The sequence below is a fragment of the Meleagris gallopavo genome, chromosome 10 (assembly GCF_000146605.3).
Source record: "Meleagris gallopavo isolate NT-WF06-2002-E0010 breed Aviagen turkey brand Nicholas breeding stock chromosome 10, Turkey_5.1, whole genome shotgun sequence".
Taxonomy (NCBI): Eukaryota; Metazoa; Chordata; class Aves; order Galliformes; family Phasianidae; genus Meleagris; species Meleagris gallopavo.
Genome location: NC_015020.2, coordinates 14,892,923 through 14,914,902, shown reverse-complemented (window position 1 = coordinate 14,914,902; position 21,980 = coordinate 14,892,923). Strand labels below are relative to the sequence as shown.

The 21,980-nt window shown below is 37.2% G+C and overlaps 1 long non-coding RNA gene across 2 annotated transcripts in view; it reads right to left on the bottom strand.

The window, feature by feature from the left end:
- The window catches only part of LOC116216988, a 152,234-nt gene that overhangs the window by 25,318 nt on the left and 104,936 nt on the right, over positions 1-21,980 (bottom strand). The window contains exon 7 of one of the 2 annotated variants that reach the window (XR_004160793.1): positions 14,148-16,314. The exons of the other annotated variant lie outside the window; for it this stretch is intronic. This is a non-coding gene — a long non-coding RNA (uncharacterized LOC116216988). Of the gene's footprint in view, positions 1-14,147; positions 16,315-21,980 lie in introns of those variants that run through there. 2 annotated transcript variants of the gene reach the window in all.

Here is a 21,980-nt window from a genome sequence, read left to right as displayed (position 1 = left end):
CCCTTATGCAATTCCAAAACGAGAATATATCTAGACTGATTCATTCCTCTAGCAATTCTGAAGAACAACTTGACAAGATTGTTAGTGCCCACAAAGTCGAAGTGTTCCACAAAAATAGTAAAGCAAGACTGCTACTATTTCATGTAAGTGGAATACAGTGAGTTTTTAATCAATGTTGCAAGTTAGACTGTGAATCCAAATACAGATGCATCATAACTGGATAGTTCACAGTCAGTGACAGCTTCTCTGAACTTTGACTGCTATATGTCTTTCCATAAATGGAAATTTTTTCCTCTCAGTTATGATAGCAGTGACCTATAATGTTTTGCAGATAATTTATAGCTATTTGACCCTATAATGAAGATGTCTGCTTGTCAACAAGCAGCGTTAATCTAAGGTTTCAGCAGCTGCAAGTCTGAATCCAAACTCCCAGATTCACAGAATATAAACTTTTGCATCTGCTATTTTGGCTCAGAAATAACAAACAAAACGAGTGCATGCAAAGTAAACCACTTCATTGCTGAATTTGTCTGGATGTCTGAAAGGGCTTCATGCCTCTTATTTAGCACTAGTCAGACAGCATGTTGCCACAAAATGCAGCATAATTGCAACTCATTCAGGGATGGAGGCCTTCCCAAAGTATAAACTGTTTAAGAGTTCTAATTATTCATGTTTTATCTGCTGCTCACCTTTGTAATGATAATATTCCTCTTACAGCAGTATGAACTAGAGAAGAATGATAGCAAGCTTAAACTTTTTTTTAATACCTCCCATGAGCAAAGTATTTCTTAGACACTGCTATTTGTTTGTGAACGTAGTTCAACATCCTCTGAAGGACCACAAGGAGATCCACAACCACAGGGTGAAACACAATTTAAAAGCAAATACAAGCCAAAATCACAGTGACTCATAGAAGTCATATAGCATAAGAACATCTCCATTTCCCATTGCATGCTTTTCCATTAAACAACAGAACACTTCAAAAGTTTGAGATGGTTCCTGCAGGAGCTCATTTGTGAATATTGAGAAATATTTTGGAGATTAAAATGCATTACTGGCATTAACTTGAGAGGAAAACGGATCCACGTATAAAAGAAGAGGAGAGAGGAGAAAAGAAAGAAGCTTCACTAATCATTTTACTGATCAAAGAATTCATCTTCTAAGTGCTCAAACTTTGAGCCTTTCAGTGAGGACAAACTATGAATCCTGCCTAATGATGCTCAGGAAGAATTTCTTCTCTTGAACTGCAGCTAAAAGACTTGTAAAAAATGTTATTTCAACAGTGATGCAGTTTAAGTGACTGACTGAAACCACAATGTGTAAGAAGTACAGCTCAAGCTTGGCAGAACAGAGCCAAATAAATAGTGATGATAAGCGACATATCTAACAATGTACTCTCAGTGTTTTGTCATTAACACAATTACGTCAGTACAGTCAATCAGCACATTGCCTTGACTTTAAAGTGGGAGTCTCAATACATGCTTTTAGAGTGGAGGAGGAGAGCAGAGGAGAATCATTTTTTTAAAACCATAGTTATTCATGGTTTTTTTTTTTAGGAAAATAAGGTTATCCATTTATAATATACTTCGTGCTAGAGCAATACTAAAATGATTCTTATGAGTTCAATACCATCTGTAATTGCCCTCTGGCTGTACAAACAAAAAAGAGACTCGAGACGAAGCATTCCTTTCACAAATGAGAAACTGATTTACTACCTGAAGTGATAATTAATGCCATTCAGTTTGGTTTCAAGTGGAGATGAATAGGACAAAATAAGAATGCACGTTCTCAGAGAGCATTCCTCTCAAAAAGGCTCTGAGCGGTGAGGACTGACAAACCTACAACAACAGCAGTGGCAAGTGATGGTATCTGCCAGAATTAGCTGCTCCACACCAACTGAACATTCTCCCAGAAGCCACCACTGCAGCTTAGTGGCAAAACCTGTATAGAAGCCAAGACAGGTAGAAGTTGGGATATAGCAATACCATAGCAAGTATTTATCAAAAATAATTGTTCTTCAAGTAAAATTCATATATGTAAAGATCTACATAAAGGAGATATGTCTGCTTCACTACTTCAAATTATTTTTTAGATAAATTGTTAAAATAATGGCGAGGCTCTGGCATATGCCTCCAGATGTTGGGATGTTCAGATGGCAAGTTGCCTAAAATTCTTATGTCATGTCTTACAACTGCAGCCATCCTGAGAAATCACTGCTTAATTCTGAAGTTACAGTCAAGACAGCATCCAACAAACCAAATCCTCACTGGAGATGAATTAGGTAAGAGCTTTACTTCTGCTAATAAATCAAATTTGCTGAATAACATACCCCCATATTCTTGGTACTTTCCACCCTTAAAAATGTCCAGTAGGGGCTTTTGAACTAATTGTGGTATTTGAGCAATAGGCTAACATGACACACCATGCTGCTGCTCTGGCCACTCTAACCAAATCTCCATAGGCTTTGCTGACCTACTCCTGGCTTTCCTGATACTTCTTCATGTAATTCTTTCCTGATCCTCACTCAGCCGTCCTTCTACCCTAATTCTGTTGTATTTCTCATGCAGCCCTAATATTTGTTTTTCCCATGTGGCTCCCATTCTTTCACTGCTTCTCTTTCACTCTCTCTTTCACATATGGAGGATCCAAATACCTCATCCAGCTCTCCTTATTTCCTGCTCCTCTGACCTTGCATCAGCTAGTACAAAATTGGGCTGATCCTGTCTCCCAATCCTTTCTTTTCCTTTTCCCTGGCATTTTGATCCTTTCTACCCCCATTTGTCCCATTTTTATCCACTTTCAGCTTCTCCAGAGCCTCTGCAATCCTTGTTAAGCCTTCTTTTGCTACCCTGATTCCTCCTCTGTGCTCCCTGTGTGGCTCCAATTGCCCATCAATATTTCTGTCTTCCTCAAAATCCTCTAAATCTCAGCTCTGTAACACACAGTATGTTCAATATGCGTACTATGAAATCAGAGGCAATTTATCTGCAAAAAACCAGCTTGCCACTACAGCTGTTGAACAGGATTGTGATTAAAGAAAAAGTATTTACTACCCATTTTCAACACCTATTTCTCAAATATCTTACCTATTTTTATTGCCTTTTGCACACATTGTTATGATATGGTCTTCTCAGTCTCAGTTTTAAATAGACACGCATACATGTAGACGTCTCCACTTCCACAGAAATTACATACGTCTTATTCTTACTGTCCTTTAACTACTTTCATCAAACAAGCACAAGGTGCTAGCAATGGGCCAAGGCAGGGTGAGGAAGCTGCTGTAGCAATCTCTAAGAGGCTGGCTTCTTGCTGCAGAACTGCTGGTGCTGTGGCATGGCACCAGCATACTCCATAACTTTTGTTTGGGTGCATGCAGTACACATCTGTAACTTGCAGTGCTGGGGGGAGTCCAGCTGAGTGCAGATGGTAATGGAAATATTTCTGTATTTGCCAGTGAGGTGCACTAATTGACTCCCCATTAAACACAACTACAGTACTGCATGATATGCGCAGATATGTATGCTCAATATAACAAACTCTTGTCATTTAGGTTCTCACACTAAGATGGAAGAGTGGTAGTGAAGGTCCCTCGCTGGGCTATCATTCACAGGTATTTCACATCAACAAATAGGAAGTTCCCAAAACAGCTGATGGTTCAAGTATATGTTGAGTTAACATTTTTCTCTATTTAAGGCTATCCTGCATCAGCAAAAATTCAGTAAGGAACATTAATTATCAAATGTGCCAGTTTTGTGACTATTAAGTACCTCATTAGATTCAGTTTTGGAAAATGCATTTATGAGCACTTTTATACAGGAGGGCACGGCATGTTTGGCATTATTTAACCCTTTAGTTTGATCCAAAAGAAGTTTACTTTCCAATATATTAACTTATTTTATCAGTTTTCTTTTTGTTTTGATACGTTTTCTTAACATGCAAAATTTTAGATGGAGTTTTAGCTGTTCTTGAAGAACAAACATACTAAAGATATTAAAAAATAACATTCTTTTACTCAGTTCAAATAAAATTTGTCCTTAGAGGTGCTACATGATTTTCATTCATATCTACAGCATAAAAAGATAGTTAAAAATAAAAATGTTGTCTACATATCATGTGTAAGTATATATTCAAACATTCAGGGCTGACAAAAACACAATTCTTTACTTCTGTTTATATTAGCACATACAGAGCCAATGTTTTTTAGCTACAATGTATTTATTTTAGTCTGTTGGAAAGAAATCTTATACTTCAAAAGAGAAGAAAACAGAAAAAAATAAATTAAAACCATATTGAAAATGTATCATCTAGTCTAACCTTTACTCCATTAGGGAAAATATGCCTGCAAAAAAAGATTAAATACAAATTTGCTTTGCTTTTAAACCTACTTAAGAAGTACCTATCCTATCTGTCCATATAAATTCCAATGGAAAACACGATGACATGCAATTACTAATCTCAATGTACACAGCTATGCCTCAGAGACTCGGTGGTTCATATTTTACTGTTCTGTAATCAAATACGGAACTAATGAGTAAAAATATGCTTCCCCCAATAAATTCCCAGCACCTGGACAAGTGTCTGACAGGGAAATGGAGGATGCTCACACAAAATTCATTCTGCAAAGCTATTAAAGTGTTATACTTGCCAACAAGTGTTCATTAAACAAGAATGAAGGATCTTTATGCCAGCTCTCTACCAAAGGCTTTTTAATATTTTAATGGAGAGTAAAGACTATTTATCTGAACTCTGATCAGTTAATGTTCAAATCTGTTATGAAGAAACAAGGAGTCCTTTATAATACCTTTCATAAAAATCCACTTTGCAATGCTTCAAATAAAGACTAAGAACTGTAAAAGATTATGTTGCATATAAACAAAATCAGTATCATTTTGAAATTATATGGTTTTCCGTGGAGCTCCTTAGCATATTAGTATCATGTTGTATTTTTATTTAAAAAGTGGTTAGCAAGATCCCTGATACAAATGAAAAATAGAATTAGAGATGACATCACTTGTACAAGAGACTCTTCAGACTGCAGGAAAAAAATAAGCAAATATAATAAGACAGATGAAAGAAGTGAGGGAGCTAATAGATTGTGCAAAGCTAGGCCATATACCTGTTAGGAAAACAAAAGCACTCCAAGATATGTGCAAGGAAGGCTAGCTGACAGTATGTTTATTGAAAAAGAATTGAAGTTTGAATCCAAATTCCAAACCACAACTACAAAAAACAGAGTGACAAAGATCAGAAGTGTCCTTTAGAAATAAAACATGGATAAAAACCAAGACTTTATTACTTTCTTTTGCAAGAGGACTGGCAATTTGCATTCAGGATTTTAGTCTAGACCTTGAGAATAATACAGTCAGAACTGATACATACCCAAGTTTGAGAGCAAGTAAATCCAAAACGATGGGCTGAAATTATCTTGCACAAGACAGGGGTCTCACAATTTGACCTCTGTCTAACAAAGCCTCCAGCTAGTTACCTCTGGTGTTTCAGACTACTTAGAGCCACAATCAGACACATCAGTACCTAACTTAGACTTTGCAGTGCCTACATACTAGGCACCAGGAGAACAAGCCCTAGTATTTGAGCACTACACCTCAGCCTCTCTCCACGTGGTTTAGGGAGAGGCCTGGGAAGCCCCATATACCCCAGTGACTCAGGCCAGGTACTCACCCAGTTCCCCACAAGCACATGGCAGCCTGGCACGTTGCTCAACCTGCCACAGAGGGCCAGACAGCTGAGAGCAGGTTATACTTGGAAAGCAAGTTTGTCTGTCCACCCAGGACTATAAAAGACCATCTTTTTTCCAAGGGCAATCTTCAACCCAAGAGCAGAATAAATATCTGCCAGTTTGACCTTCATCACAAAATTCCAGTCATTAAACCAGTTGGATGATAAATGGGAGGCTTCCTGCTGTTCCCCTCCCATGGCAGTGGGCTAACTACCAGACTATGGGATATTCTGGACTTGGCCGTGCTCTAGTTCTCCTGTCAAAGTAGGATCAGCATAAAAGAGAGATGGGTGTTGATGTGTTTTAACCCAGAGACCTGGCTAAAAGCAGAAATAGCACACACAACAGTACTGTGGTCCCAGAACCTGATTCCCACACATTTTTCTTGATCTGGCAGCCTCTGAACCCATATGGAAGTCTATGGTCCAAAATGCGATTTATATTGATTTTCTGGAATCTCTTGGAGTTTGGTGATATTTAACAGCAAGTGCTCTGAACTGCTCTCAGAGCAATCCTGCAGAATTTTGGAGGAGCGCTCTCCTTCTCATCCTTGATCCCTACCTATCTCCTTTCTCTTTCCCTTAGCCTGCTCCAGCTTCTCCTGAACTCAATGGAAAGTCTGACTTGCGGTCCAACAGAGCTTGGATCTGATCATCACACAGCTTCTAATCGTGCTTTACGGTCCAAACTTTGGTGTGTAGTATCACGTTAACTATTTCACACTTGACAGTAGAGATACAGCTTTCTAAACATTAAAGAAGTTTTACATACATAGTGGAACATAAATACAGAGAGGTCAATATTTTACAATCAGTGTAGATACAATATGCATGTAAGATGCAGAAAAGAATAATTGTATGGCAAGTACCCAGCTATATGTGCAAGTTTAAGTTACACAGGCACACATGACTATGTTTAAAGTATAATAATTTTTTAAATGTTTTAGTTTAAACATCTACATCCAAAAAGAAAGTATTGCATTGTGGAAAGAATTATTTTTAAAGTACATGAAAGTTAGAATTTAATAGGGTGTGAAGCTGTCAGGGAAGGATTTGTGAGGCTGGGAGTTTAGTTTAATGCTTATTAATTAGAGCAGAATTGGCAGCTACAAACCTGAGGGGTGAAGTACCTTTGCCAATGGAATACATTAGCTGGCATGCAAACAAAGAAGCACATACTATCCCATAATGTACAGATGGAGGTAGTGGCTTCTCCACCAACACAAAACTGGTATGCATAAGTCTATGATCCTTCCAACATCAAAACCAATGAATACACCCAGTGCTGTCTCACAAAGGTCAGACTTATTCTTGACCACATATTTAGACAGGCCTCCTGACATACATATTATTAGAAGATAAGAAAATATTTACATTGGCATGCAATGCTGCTCCCAATTAAAGTTTACCTTTGATTGAACTAGGAGAAGGATTAGGACTCACAGATCAAACAGATAACACCTTGTCCATTAATTGCTGCCCTCAAAAGTAGGGTTGTTTGATATTTAAATTATACTTGACATTGCATTTCTTTGGCATTAACTTTTTTAGGAAATTGAACCAAGTTGAACTCAAGTACAAATAGAACCACCACTTCATCCCTCCCCCCTAAAAGAAAATAATAGTCTATGCTCTTACTCCATTACTTTTTCTAGTTCAAATATTGATAAAAGCAAATTTATTGTTTATGAAGAACGTTAGCAATACAAACAATTTAAGTAGGTTTTTAACTTAGTTATATTATCAGCTGCAGTAAATATTACACCAATAAGGAGATGTTTAGATGCATTTGATATCAACCTTGTAATTCTGATGTAACATCAGAACAGTGCCATCAATGAGCAGCCTTGGAGCAACCACATGTGCCCTAGTGTATATATTGATGTTTTGAGAAATAAGGTCTCTAATGTTATTGCATTCATCATCTTCCAAGTAGAACCTCTTAACTGAACTATCTTGTTGAAATACCATACATGGTGATTAAGTTTTTAAATAATACACAATGATGATTAAATAACATGTGATGGGAAACTTTGTAATATTAAACAGTCATTTAAACAGGAGGCACAGTCCACTAAGTTTTTCTCATGAGTTTAAACTACATTGACATTAGTTGTTCCTTAGCTGCAATTCTACTCATCAGAACACGCATCCTGATTTTGTTGCTGAATTCTCATTATTTCAGTCTCCCACCTTACTTTTGTTGGCTTGAGCAGCTGATGGGGTGACAGTATGTTATAGCTGCTGAAAAGCTTAGGAAAATCAGTGAGACATTGCTGAAAATCACTGCATTGGTGGCTCCGCTAGGAATGATTGGCTGATTGGCATATTTCCAATATTTGATTTACATATTTTTATCCGTATGTACAGTATCTCTTTCCCTAAAGTAAAGCTATTGTGTAATCTTTCATATGTGACTACATATTCTTGATAAGTTATAACTGCCTTTTGTCATTCTCTCTAGTGAAGCTTTTTCTTTCCACCATTTTTGGTGGTTTTTTTTTCCTAATTTATTATTATTATTATTAAAAAAAGAAGATCTATATCTTAATTGTACTCACTTTACACACTTCATCACATTACCGTAATAAAGTATAACACTTTCTACTGGTTAAATGATGGTTTTGAAGCATTACAGAATGCCTCAGATATGTCCATTCCTTCTACCTTTCAGTGAGGCAGGTTTCTCAGTTCCTTTCCTTTTAGAAATGGTCAGCTGAGCAATAAAGGTTAGTGACATTGGTAAGACAATTAGCAATTAATTTCTAGTAATACAGGTGTCTTGCCACATGGAGACTAGGATCATTTCCATTAAAAAATACTGAGTACAAGGCATAAGATGACTAAAGGGTCAATATTTTAGGTCAATATTTTGCCATGAGTCATGACAGTTACAGTCTGATCTTAATTCTGGAAAATATACATCTTGTTTCCCCTTTCTTTTTGTTTATGTACTAAGGGGAAAGACCATTCCACCAAAAACAATTCTCTTAAAGGAAGGACAGTTCTCTAATACAATTTACATCTAAAATGTCAGCATGTTTGTTGGCCCGGGCTAGCCAATGAATAAATACAAGCTGATGCAAATTGCCAGGAACAAGTGACATATGCATAAAAAGTTATAAAGTAAAGTGGCTATTACCAGTTGCCACTCTGATATCCACAAAGAAAGAGTATCACACTCTTCTTTACACATGACTCTGTCAAGTAAAAGGGAATAGGAATTTCCCTCCCCCCCCCCAGTTTTAAATACATCCAACAGATTGCTTTCATACTGAAACCTGGAACAAAGATGAGGCTTGTCCCTGTGCATTACAATGTCTTACCTTATAAGGAAGCTTTTGACAGCCTTATATTAAACTCATGAAAGCTAATGAAGATTCCTCCTTAATACACATTTCTTTTTTCCAGTTCGGACTTGAAGTGACAACATTACAGAAATACCCTGCAGGTTTTTATTTAAATAGCATCCTATAAAACAATGTCCTCTTGTCAGTCAACACTAATTCTGCAGAAATCAAGCTATAAATCTGTCCAAAGGCCAGCAAAGTGCTTAACTTGGCACATCCCTAATAGAATTAGGAATGTGAGTTTATTACATGATCTTTAGGTAGGTTTGGCCATGATTTTAAGATTTTTGCTTATGGCAACCATAGCTAATGTGGATTGGTATTTTCATTATAATGCACCCCACAGCATTTCCCAGTGATGTCTCAGGTTTCTAAATTGGACAATAATTTTCTATGCTATCTGACACATCACTAGGTGTTACAGATAAAGCTGTCACTAAAGCTGCACACACTTTAACCATACTTGAAATCAGTAAAGGCTTTTCAATAATGCTAATACTACTGAATAAATGAGGGCAAATTAATTAATACTTCTATTAATGTAACCTGGTTTCACTTTGTTGAAGTAAAGAAGCACTTACAGGCTTTTAACCCAAGCTCAGATGTATTGTTTCAGCTCAAGGCAATTGAGAAGTGATTTATACAGTAATAAGATGAAAGGCATGTTAAGAAAAACAGTGAGAATGTAGATCATAGAGTCTGAATTTCTGTTGTTTTTAAGCCAAATATGCTTCATGATGATACTGCAGATGCCTCTTTGGAAGAGCATTCTATAAAGCAGCTCCATACTGTAACTGCCTTCTCACCATCTTCACAATGAATTTTTATGTTACAGAAACGTCGTTCCTTCAAGAGAAGAAACAACAGTGAGGCCCAGGAAAGGAGACCATATTAATCACCTTCTCACCTGGCGAAAGAAATACAGATGATTATTGTATTCTGCAGAAGCAAAAGCTTCTGGTTATTAGGGCCAGGCACAACTGGAGGCACCACGCTGTGTGTTGCATTACAGCCACCACAACAGAGGAGATGCTGCTTAAGATGCCGCTATATCAGACACATGAATGTGCAGAGTCACTAAAGTTCACTTCATGAAAAATACAATATACTCCGGGAAGGAAGTATGATTGATGTCCCCTGAGCAGACTGTTTATCAGACAAACACATTTTGCAAACTTTGACATAAATTCTTTGTTTTCTTATCATACTGACAATATAAGAACAGTACCTTTGTAGAAACTTCTTGAAAACTCTTTAATGACCTCTAAACAGTGTTATCTTATCATCATCTGACTTTCCACTACAATAAATCATTTACAAATAGGTTAAAAGAAAAATTGATATTCGAAATATGGATTTATTTTCCATAGCTTTAGACTTCAAGATGTAGGAAGCCTTCTCAAGGAATAGTTATGGTGCTGATAAAGCACTCAGATCTCTTTGTGCCTGCAGCTGTTTTGTGAGAAAAGAGAACAACTCTCATAGAGAAGTCTTAGGAAAAATGAGATGAAGATTTGTAGCTCCTAGGTCCTTGTATGTAAGGTTATGGCAACACAGTTCAGTGCTCAGTGACAGAAGTGTTCACCAACTGAGCAATCAGGAAACATGGATGGAGGAATGCTTCCCACTGAAATAAAATATTCACTTTAATTCTTAAACTCAAATAGCCAGGGAAATAAAAAAAATCCTACATGATCTAAGTCATTACCAGAATGTGCTAATGCTTTTCAGACTCTGAAAAATCAATTTTCATTGGACCTAAAACCAAGAATATTTTCTCAGAATTACTCTCAGTGAAACTTCAAACAATGAGTATTTTTACAGATGTTGCAAACCTGCTGGATGATCTGAGAAGATACAAAATATATTAGTTACTGGGGTGAGGAATAGCCCTGTGGATAATACCAGCAACAAAAAAGACCATGTCTATCTGCCCCCTAGCAGATGAACACAAAGCACCTGTAAACCCACGCACTTCTACCTTTAGCTTTCCTATTTTCTAGTGCTGTCCACAGAGCTTGTCTGTTGGTGACCATGGGAGTACCCAGATAGCAGGCTTTACCTGGGGTGCAAATAATCTGGAATGTGCTGAACAAAACTTCTGCATCTAGAGAATGTGAAACTGCGCTGACTATGGATCTCACCTCAGAACAAAGCTCTGCAGAATAAGCCACAATTGTCTTTCAGGACTATAATTAAAGCATCTCTCTTTTTCCGAGAGATTTTTTAAAAGCATTGCAGTAGATAGTAAAAACCTCTCGATCCTTCTGATCCCCCTCGATATCTCATTAAACTGACAGACCACAGCCTATTACCATACTTCTGCCATTTGCACGGTGGATGCATGATCTAGAGAAGAAGTTGTACTACATCACCAACTAAACTAATATTCTTGAGTGACCTTTATCCAATTTATAAATCCTTTTCTCTCCAGAGATGAAAGACCAGAGCACTACTCCATGCTTCACTCCACACCCAGTATCTCACATGTAAAAATAAAGAAGGTAGAGAAACATGGCAAACATTACTTTAGAAATGAGAAACTCTCTAATTGAGCAATATAGTTCACTTTCTTTTAATATAATAATCACATACAGGTCTGGAGTTTTTGTGTTTTACAGTTCTCTTTAATTTCACGTCTCCTTGCTGGAGTTGGTACGGGCATAAATTATTTCATCACTGTCTTTAGTAGAAGGGCATTAAGAACACCACCTTATGTTGTACAGTAGTTCCTACTGAAATCTTCAGTCACACTAACTATTGCACCATTCTGAGTATCACGGTAAGAAAACCTCACTTAAACGACTCATCGACAATGAACTGAAAGCTTCATAGTATAAAGTTAGGGATATAAAATAGTAATGCATTTTTAAGTTATGATTTGTATGATTTTAGAGAGAAAGTATTACAGACAAAAGAGAGGAACAATTTAAAATTACTTTAAAGTTGCTTTTAAAACTGCAATAGTCACCAGCTCTTTGCTTGAAAAGAAAAAAGTTAATTTGCTTCCAGTATTTATTATTTGAATTACATGTGTAAAACATCATTATGTTAAACACACTGCAAGAAAAAAATCACACACAGTACAGCATGTCATTAAACCACCTTAGTTATCAGAACTTAATGAGCTCTGAAATAGATACAATCCCAATATTGTAGGTCATAAAAAAGATTTTCCTTGTGACCTACATCATTCATATAGAAGAATTAAGAAATTAGGGCATCTTTCCACTTCTTATTCACTGTGTAAGTGCCTATTCACAGATTTAGACTCCTCAGGGCAAGGAAGAACACCAGATTTGGCAGGTTTTCCTCTGCAGCATCGTTACACTGAGCTGCCAAAGCTCTACTCTGCTGACCACAGTTCCATGTAAAGGTGCTTCCTGGGTCTACCACTGAGATGGGCAGTAGGTGGCAAGATTCAGCATGGCTTAGCTAGGCAAAGATATGGATTGGCTTTCATTCTACAATACAGTGTGATGTAGAAGATATGTATCAAAAAAGAGCACATGATCCGCACAGTAAAATTGCAGGCAGTTAGATCAGGCCATAGGGTCACACCACACTCAGCATCACCCAGAGCAAGCATCAGCAAGGACCTTCCAGCCCAGGGCTAGTGAAACATACCAAGCTGCAGATTGCAGGGCAAATCAGGGCCCCCTGACTTTGTGCCAAGGGTTGCAACAATTAAACCTATGTGCAGGGAGTCAAGCAATAGCATTTTCTGACACAGAATGTTACTGATACATTTAAAAAAGCAATTGCGCTTTTCTATTTGTTGCGTTATAATTATTGCCTCAGGCTGCTCAAAATCTGAAAGGAGAACCCATCAGCTTTACAGGTGGTTTGGGGAAAGCTGAGAAAACAGCATCTGAGCATGTCACAGGTGCAAACAGTGACCTGAAGAGGCTCTCCTGTGGAGAGGCATTGATTATTGACAAAAGCAATGTCAGCAGTAAAAACGGAAGGGACAGACAGCATCATGACTTGGATGTGCTTCAACAAGTCTGCATATGTACAGTGATGAAACTAGACTGCTTCACTTCTGTCTAGGTTTTCATTCAATTAGTTGTGGTTAGATTAAGGACAAGAAAAACAGAACAGAAATGTGAAAACAGCCTGCCAGCCATTTGCATTCCAGTAGGAAGTACTGCTAACTCAATAACTTTCAAATACCAAGCCATTGACTTTCACAGCTCTTCCATAGACATTCACCTCAGCATCTCTTCCAATGCAGCCTCTTTTGGCTGGGTAATTTAAAGGAAAACAGCACATTGCTGGCAGTCTACTTGAGTCAAAAGCCTTCACCCCTCACCCATTCCTAATGATAATCTGTCCATGTCTCATCTACTGCAGTTTAAATTAAAGTCATACCTTTCTCCTTGAAGAAAGCTACATTATATGCCTGCAAGAAATATGTATACATATATATATACATATATATACATATATATCCAATACGCGTAGAAAACAGCGCTTGCTTATATCTCAGTGTATTTTAGAACACAGCAGTGAAATCTTTTCTGGTTGAAAAAAAAACAAAAAACAAAGGAGAGCAAAGACACCTGAAGGGCCAAGTAAATCTGTAACAACTTGTTTCTTAGGTTCATAGAGAAACGAAAAACAATGTCATATACAAGCAGAAAGACTGCTAAGCTATGCTCTTCAATCTTGAGTGTGCAAAATTGCAACCCAGACTAATGTCAGCTTGAAAAGATAATGCCATTCAGAAAATTAAGACCATCTGATAAAACATTATGAAAAGTAGTCTGGGAAAGCAAATTCTTGAATTTGATATATTTCCACACCAAAAGAAGTGTCCAGGTAGGAAAAAAAGATTTGAATACTTCATTCACATTTTTCTTTTCCTTCAGACAGAAGAAACTGAGAAATACACGTGAGAGTTGGTATAAAAGTCTATTTTTAATTATACTATAGAGATGAATTTATTGAGAGGAACTGTTTCATATTCATTCAGAAATATGAAAGTAATTTGATGTTAATGTGGATAAACAATATTATCCTAATATTAAACTTTATTAAAACTACTGCCATGAGAAGATAGCCAACAAAAACAATAACAACAACTGTCTTGAAAGATATCCAGCTTTCAAAGCGGTATGCAAAGTCTTGTAGAAGGTTACAATCCATTCTGGGAGCCCAAGAAATGGAAAAGCTTTGTCTGAGCTGAGGCAGTTCCAATTTTGAAGCTGCCAGAGACTATGAGATACCAGCACTAACAGTGTTCTCTTTGTATGCTCTAACAGAGAAGAGCATGAAGAAATCCTGACCTAGTATATGCTAAGCCTTTTTTCCCTTTCCCATTCTTAGCTCCCACTCTCCTACTTCCAAATAAAATAACTCAAAAGAACTTACAATCCTTGCCTCATATCTCCAATTTCAATAGGTTCTGTACTTTAGAACCCTCAGCACAGTCTCCGCAGACCTGAGAAGAGAAACACCTTCATGGTGAGTGCATGTGACAGACATTCTTTTTCTTTTCTCCTCCTGAAAGAGGAAGGAAGGGTTGCAATTCAGCAAATTCTTGTTTGTAGAGAATTTCTTGGAACAGCTTCTTGTCCATTTAGAAAGTCAGAATCGAAATTGCATAGGGAAAGCATCTACTAAAAGGAGTTGAAGAAGAGGCTGAAGCTCTGAATCCCTTGAACAGTGAGGAGTCAATCCCCTCTGCTTTGCATGAGGAGAGAGCAGTGAAATCTCCACAAAGGTGCTGTGCCTGGTTAATGAGGTAGAGAGCTGACAGAGGCCCTTGGCAAAGTGGATTATGATAGGATGGATGATCTGTGCTGGATGAATTATTGTCTGATAGTTCCTTGGAACATTATGTAAAGCTACAGCCTTGTTACACAACATTCTTGAAGTCTTGTTGCTCTTCTGTCAGTCTTAAGACAAAAAAAGTGAAAGGCAGAAGAAATTGTCTTTCCTGAGTTGCCACCACAGTTTAGTTTTCTAAGGTCGTATCTCTAGTAGCATAAAAAATTTAACAAAATTTTATTGTAACAGAAGTTACCATAGTGGATTTATAGAAGGAATTCATCTTAAAAACATAGTTAGAGAAGGGAAAAAAAAAAAAAACAAACAACTTGCAATTAGTGTACATAATCGAACCAGTTCCACCCTCCCCCCTCAATCTTTTTACATTATTTAACCTGTTCTTTGTTCTTCATTCCATCAGAAAGCCAGGAGTATTTGCAATAGAATAAAATACTAAAAATACCAATGAAGTACTGAATTCAAAGTATTTTAACTTCTAGACAGCCATATTTCCGCATTTTTCTCTTCTTTGATTTTTTGAGGAGTCTACTTTGGAATTGGGTGCTGACAAAGTCACTTTCAGCAGTAAAGGTTCAGGGTGTAACAATGGAAAAGGAAATTCAATTCCAAGAAAATTTGCTTCCATAGAATTACCTGGCCTGTCCTATTCTACTTCACTTCCACCTCTTTCCATCTTGACTTCAAACACTTTTAAAGATGCATCATCACATTCTGTGCTGTTCCATCCAAGACAAGGAAATAAGTAAGAAGATGAAACTACCCTATGAGGTCACTCAGGAATTATTATTATTATTATTTTAAACTAGCACTTTCTCTGTTATTACCTACATAAACTGAAGGCTGAATGGGTTGGGTCAGGAAAGTTTTAGTAATCTTGGCAAAAATTCTCATTGAGACAATCTCGATAATAACAGCTTGTTGAATAGTCCCACAGATACAGTCTCTACCTGTACCTGCAGAAAGGGGAATGTGAAGGAGACAACACATTTCTACTGATTAGACAGACATGTTCTATTGTGTGCTCCACATTTGTGTTACTGGCTGTGCAGTCAACAGTAAACAAGTGTCCAACTTTGCATATGTTCACTGCAAACGTCCACTGAGCATACTCCAAAAGAACCTCATATTTTTAAGCCTGGCACTTTCAGCTTCTTCCCTTATCTGAGGGATCAGCTTGACCAGGCTAGGAGGGAAAGAGGAAGCAAAGCAGTGCCATGCCTCCCGGTAACTCTCCTGGCCCAGAGAACAGCGGAATGGATTTGTGCAGTAAGTCAGAAGCAGCCCCATAGAGCAGCATAGGGACACAGGGCTCTGCACAGTTTCTGCAGCAGTGACCCAGAGAAGTTCTCACTTGCTCCTTTACTGCAGCCCATCACTGACGAGATGAATTGGGCATCATAGTATTTGCACAAATGCAGCTTTGGCCAGTTCACTGAAACCAACAAATAAGAAAACTTTTTACTGTGTAGTATGAAATATTTTGAAGAAAGTGTTGATAGCAATACTTTTCCTCAAGTCCTCCCCTTTCCCACAGCAGTTTCTTCTGAGAATTCATGTAGTCATTCAGCTGTTTCTTCTGGCAAAGCCAGAATCCAGAACAGAATCTTCATGAAAAGGAAACCAATAAATTAGAGCTCTTTGTGAGCAATTCACTGTTAGTTCTGTTCTCTCTGCCTATTAAGATTCTTTATTTGTTTCACCAAGAGATTTCTGCTGACAAGTCTATTCATTTACTACTAGCCCAGATAAAATACTAATAAACAAAATGTCAAAAAATGTATTCATTCAACTTTCCCTTTTTTTCACTGGGCTTGTTATTAAAGGGACCACAGAACTAAACATTAACATCTGATGGAATCAGGATGCTTGTTTCCCGTCCCCTCAAGACTAGGCTCTATTTCAGGCTTGAAAACAGCTTATAAAAGAGCTATTTGAAGCTTTCATATTTCTCTTCTGTTAGACAGGCACGAAAAGCCTTTCACTCCACTAATTTCAGCAACTCTACAACTCCGCATCAAAACCAAACAAGAGTACCTTTATGGAAAGCTACTGCATAATACTACACTATCTCTAGGCTTTTTATGGCATCCCACAGATGTTTTGCAATGAGATTATGATGCTTTGTTGTGCTTCAGATAGATTGTCACCACTGTAACTTCTGCATAAATAAACAGGAAAACTCTGGGACCTTCTTCCAGTTACTGATATATGCTCTGCTAATTCACTAACTACCTGGCTGCTGTGGAAGAATCCACGTGGCTGTGAAGTCTCAAGGGAATCCCACCTGTAGCCTGTGTGAGCAAAGTTCAGGTGTATGGATGGAACTGCATCTGGATGTAACCATCCCCAAAGACAGCTGAAAATGTAAATAGGAATTAAGGAGTCATATAGTGAAGGCTGAGGACAGCTGGCCACCAGAATCTAAGTGAGACAGGTTGCCATTAACTGGGCATAAAACATCTATGTAGAGTGCCTAACTGAAAGAATCCATACAGGACTCCTGTGTCATTTCCCATAAATCTTGACCCCACCAGAACTTCAGGTAAAGAAAATGACAATGTGCTAAGACTGCTTGTTCACATTTTTTGAATAAACATGCAGTCAAAATGCAAGACAAAACTGCTAAGGCTCAGATATGATGTTCCTTCTTACACTTTACTCCTGCCATTTCATTTTAGCTTAGAACAGATGATCACCCAGAGACAGCCAAATGTTCTGTGGAGTTTGTTGGAGCATGTCTCTCCAGTCAAAGCTGTTGGTAGTCCTAATCTGTTTTGCTAAACATATCCAAAATGAGATGGATGGGAAATGCAGCCTCGCAAATTTCACATGCAGAGGTATAGTTTTGCAGTGCGAACAGCTGATTATTTTTGGAGTGTTTTGTGAACCATTCAGGTGAGTGGAAAAAAAAGCAGACTTGAACATTTCCATCCTGCTCAAACTCTAAATGAGATACCTACAATGCCAAACAAAGAGGTAGCTGCAGGGCATTTTTATACATTTATTATAAAACAAAGATTAAAACAATTATATGGAAATTAAGGATAATATGGAACATTTATCTTCCTCTCAAGAAGCAACATGGCCTAGTTCAACAAATAGCTTCACAGCTTGAGGCACACCACATGCAAAATGATAAAATGGTTTGGGTTGAGAGGACAGCCAGAATGGGAATAGCTCAGCTCTGTTAGGTGTGTGTCTCACAACTATGGAAGAGATTGTGTTTCACTGCACTATTACTCCTTAGCAGAAAAAAACCAGTAAGTTTTCACAAGTACATAGATACTTGTTCACAAGCTCAAAAAAGCCGAAGAGCCAGCATGGTGAAAATAATGGAGTTTACCCTCTCCTTAAACACTTCCCACTCACTCAGCACAGTTCATGAAAGATATTGCTCTTTACAGAGCTTTAGAATTCATTGTGATTTTCTCCTAGTTACAAGTGCCATGCTTAAGCAAATCACAGCTCAGAAATTTTACTTTTTAAAAGGAGTCATAGCTATATGTTGAAATACAAAATTAGAATGATGCTATGACTTTGGTTTAGTTCCTCTGACTATGGAAGCTCCTCTTTCAGAGAGGTAAATCCTTCTGCAGTAATACAACAGGAAACATTCTGTTTGTGAAATACGCCTTCTCTATTCTGATGGCACCAAATGACAATTATAAACCAGAACATTTCTATCTGTAAGTTTTCACAGATATTTCCAAGTTTAATTTTTAAAAAATGTGTACTAAGATAACTCATGAAACTTCAAGCAACATGTTTCCCTGGTAGAAAATCTTTTCAACTAGATCAGGTTGCAAGGAAGAAGGAACAGAATAATCTTCTAGAAGTGACAATTTCAGAGCAGCCTTGATGTTAAACTCATGACAATATCCAGAAGAAGGGGAGATGATCAATAACTGAAAGAGTCATCCAAATTCATACTATCCTGAGATCTGAGAAATATTCACCTAATTCATCACTGTCATCAGCTTTTCTTTTGGAAACTTTTTTTCCACAGCAGGTGGAGAGAAAAATAGATACATTTTCATAGTTTTAGGAATGTAAATAAAAATCTTTCTGCTTTTATTCACAAAAGCTCAGAACTTGTGAATTATTGAGTCACAACATCCTTCGAAGTACAGTAAACTAGGTTTTCATCACTGAATACTACTACTAATCTGAAAGAAACTAACTGCTTACAGTTGTTTTTAATGTTGAAGCAATAGTCACTGTCACGATTCCAAATCGCATTCTAAAGTTTATCCAAACAATACAGAAATTTCCCTTTACAGAAGCAGAACACTGTTAAAACTTCTTTTACATTGAATACCATCAAACATTTCTCTTGGTGTTAACAGGTACATTCGGAATGTGGCAATATTACCCATGTAAAACTGCAGCAGTTTGTCCTGTAACAAGTTTAAGTGTGACCTACTCTAAGAAAGCACAAGAAGTCCTTCACTCTACTCTTTTGCAAGTGTTTTGAATACAAGAATTCATCAGGATTTAAAGAATTAAGAAGCCACTGTCCGTGAAAAAAACTGCAGATATTTTCATTAGTTTTTTTTATGAGTTGGCAGCAAATATTCTAGCTGTGAACTTTTATGAAGCTATAAATATAAAGGACCTTCTGATACTGGTATGATGATAATTCTAAATTTCCTCTTTGCAGCTGCAGTTGATCCCCTGTATTTTGGGGAAAAAAACAACCTTCTTTTGTGATTTAGCAGGAAAAGTTGGCTCAACTACTGTATTGCCTTTGAGCACTTCAAGTGGAAGTTCATGAATTAAACCCACATGGCAACATAGCCCTCCTCCCCACCTTTCCCTTAAGGTGGCTATAAAACATGAGTAGAAAGCCAAGCTGTTTATTTTACTTAGCATTTGATTCTGTAAGTAAATGAGTTTCTAGGGGGGCTTATGTGCCAAGAACATCTTTGCAACCAGCTCCTTTACATCACTAAACTTTTATTAAACCATGCCATAAGTACTAAAGAAATCCTTACATGTTTAAGATTAATACTAGTAATAACAACAAAAATAAACCAACCAAAAACCAAACAAGAATATGCAGGTAAGTAACAGACTTTATGGCAACCTATTCTCTGAAAGACTAGTGTGTTTAATCATCTGGTAAAAAGAAGAATTCTTCGCTACTGACAGCTTTTTATAAAACTTGATTTCCCAGGGGATTTATCTTTCAGGAATAAAATATAAGGAGGGATTTTGTCTACATTTTGCTTCATATTCCAAAACTTCTATGGTAAATAGTAATCCTAAATTCTGATAAATTTGCACCACTCTAGATATGTTTGAACACTGAGTGCCAATACATTCTATTTAATTGCCTAGTAAACAAGGAAGACTAATTTTCTCACAATATCTTGGCAAAAGGGCACAATTTGAGACAGAAGGGAACTCCTTCCTCTGGTTTCTCAGTCCCTAAACATACTGGAACAGCTTCAAAAAATCCGCAGCTGTGCAAAATAAAAGCTATCTGGAAACTGCAAAAGGATTAGGCATCTTGGGCCTGTGATGACTGTAATAACATCACACACTGTTCCTGATTTTTTCACTGCATGGTCAGAAGATCAACAAGAAAGTTAAATTAATCAGGCTGCCCATACTCATGCCAGAACTGACTGTGAGATGAGTTACATTTGCTAATATTGGTCCCAAAACAAACTGAAAATCAGCTCAACTAATGGAAGGTTATCAATCATGCAAAAGAAAAAAGACAATTAGACACCCTCTCTTTGTATCTGTAAATCTAAGAAGCTGTATGTATTATTCACCAGCTCTACAAAATAAGGTCAAGAAGCAAAATCTGCAGATTATATGGTCTATGAGCTGGATAAATGATGACCTCTGCACTGAATCTGGTGAGCTTGGCTAGTGTCCTACACTCAAAATAAAATACATTTCACAAAGTAGCCATTCTGGTAGGCTATTATTCACATCCACTGATGAGATATGTAGGAAGCCCTGTATGCTTCTTGTTTCTATGTGGTGTATTTTCCTATGATACAGTTGAGTAGCATAGTATGTTTGATGATTTAACTAAAAGATGGTAAATAGCTATCACAAAAAAAAACACATTGTTCTATAGTAGTCTGAAGTGTTCTGCCTTGCAATCAAAACTAAATATATTTTGAAAGAAGCCATAACTTTGATGAAGAGAACAGAAGATCTCTGTAAAATGGAGGCACATGGAGAGAGAGAGACAAAGCAGACCACAGACAAAAACATTATCAATTATTAAAATGACAACAGTCCTCCAAACTTCTCTCAGTTCAAGTACACAATTTCCTAAGTTCTCTTTGGAAAAAATACAGTCACAAGGTGCTTAAAAGCATATTACTGAACAGTAGTTTATTAAGTGCTCTCAAGAGGCCTACTGTAATTAAAAATAGGGTCACACACATGGAAATTAATTCAGGTGCACAGGCATCTCTATTCGTCTCCTTTGCAGTATTGGCCATGTAAAGCTGAAGAAGTTCATGGATACTACTTAGAAACCTAATTAGACCATTAGAAGTAAGCTTCATTAAGAAAAAATAACAATAAAAACCTTCAGCTTTAATGATAAACTGAAGCCATTTCAAGTACTGCACTAGCAAGTAAACCTATCATTGAGGTATCAACATTCTGTAACACAAGGCAAAATTAGAGGAATTAGAAAGTGCAATTGCTATTTTCATTATGATGTGCCTTTTTGGGAAGTATAGTATAAGCCTCCTATCACTGACAATAATTATTTTGGCATTTTATTGACAGGCACAATTGGAGAAAACGTGAAAATTTCTAAGAGCAAAAGAAGTTCTTGGCTAGATTTCTTCAGCCTGATATACTTCAGACTTTTATTTATGGCTAAATTGAAGCTGGATGTCAAATCTTGGTCCCTTAGAACAAAATCTTAATAATTAACTGGCAAAACTGAACATGATCATTTCTGACACACCTACACTGGTAATTATTGCTTTGAGGCCATTTACTAATGAAATTAATGTATTCATTGCCCTAACAAATTAGCATAACTCATACATAATGCCCCACATTTCAAGACCTTCCCAGAAAAACAACACTTAATACCGCAAAGTGAAATGGCAA